This window comes from Aplysia californica, unplaced genomic scaffold (assembly GCF_000002075.1).
Source record: "Aplysia californica isolate F4 #8 unplaced genomic scaffold, AplCal3.0 scaffold00091, whole genome shotgun sequence".
Lineage (NCBI taxonomy): Eukaryota > Metazoa > Mollusca > Gastropoda > Aplysiida > Aplysiidae > Aplysia > Aplysia californica.
The window spans coordinates 948,595-950,080 of record NW_004797361.1 but is presented as its reverse complement, the minus strand read 5'-3'; positions in this window follow the sequence as shown (position 1 = coordinate 950,080).

Below are 1,486 nucleotides of genomic sequence, written 5' to 3'. Positions count from 1 at the left end.
AGGGGGGGGGGGGTATTGTCTCTGGAACGTTTTGTAGTCGACTGGACTCTCAACAATGGAGTGAATGACAAAGGTTGGAATGTCGGTGTGATCTTTTTAAAAAAAACAGGGCTCTTCACGGACCTGCTCGGCGTGCAAGTACTTTTTCACTGCATAACATCACTCGTGAGAAAAAGAAAGAGAATTACGCCTCACTAAAATACGACTTGCTATCTAAAACAGCCCTAAAAGGGTAAACCCCAAAATAAAATGAAACCGAAGTTGTTTTGATGAAAAAAATCTCTAAAAAATAAATAATATAATTTATCTGTACGTCTTTTCGACCATAAGATCTTTCTTTTGTAATCCCAAACGATCCGGAAAATACACATGATGCTGTAAAGCACCAAGAAAGTTAGTCACAGACTTAAAAACATAGGAGAAAAATTCAATTCACAGCAAGATGTCTTTATAAAATAGGCGCCTGTCATAAAATTGTATGATAATACAATGTAATACATTGGTCATGTATTATCCTATATTGTGCTCTGTCATGGCCGCCCCACGTTAATCTCTGCTATAAAAACTCTTCCATTGGAATCCAAAATGATCAAGAGAACATACAATATACCTGCAGTATAGGCACCAAGAAATCGAGTCACATTTGGTTTTAAAAACCATGGAGAAAATCCGCAACAAAATATCTGTATGTTATCTTATAGGCGCCTGTCATAGATTGTATCATAATACAGTGTACATAATAATATGTATAAGTAGTATCTGTCATGGCCGTCATTTGTTGCTCTCTCTCTCTCTCTCTCTCTCTCTCTCTCTCTCTCTCTCTCTCTCTCTCTCTCTCAAAAAAAAAAAAAATTACAATAATAAAATCTCGCTGTAGTCGAGTCGTTACAAGCGCAACGTTTTCATTTTTGCCAGCCGTTTAGTTTCAAATAGTCAAATGGTGCACTCCATGTTGAACCGGAATTACGTCACGGTTCACAGTCTTGGCGGATATTAGAACGCAAGTCTGTTGAGGTTTCTGAAAACCCGGATTTCGAGGATTACATTCTCACAGCTCGGAGCACGATCTGGCTGCCTAGCACTCTTGAGGAAACCTGAAACCTTCAAGATCCACAACAATAAACATTTACTTTGTTTGTATTTTGCCTGTTCACTGTGGGCTATATACTGACGTTTTCGTGGGGGGGTTTTTCCACCTGGGGTTTAGGTGCACGCGTACGTGCATGCGTGCGAGCGCGCCGGTGTGTGTGTGTGTGTGTCTATGTGTGTGTGTGTGTGTCTGTGTGTGTATGTGTGTGTGTGTATGTGTGTGTGTATGTGTGTGTGTGTGTATGTGTGTGTGTGTGTGTATGTGTGTATGTGTGTGTGTGTGTGTGTGTGCGCGTGTTATGTGTATATGTGTGTGTTTGTGTTATTGTATGTGTATCAGGTCAGATGACATGATACTTTATTGTCCCAGTGGGAAATTATTTTTCTTGCCTGTGTG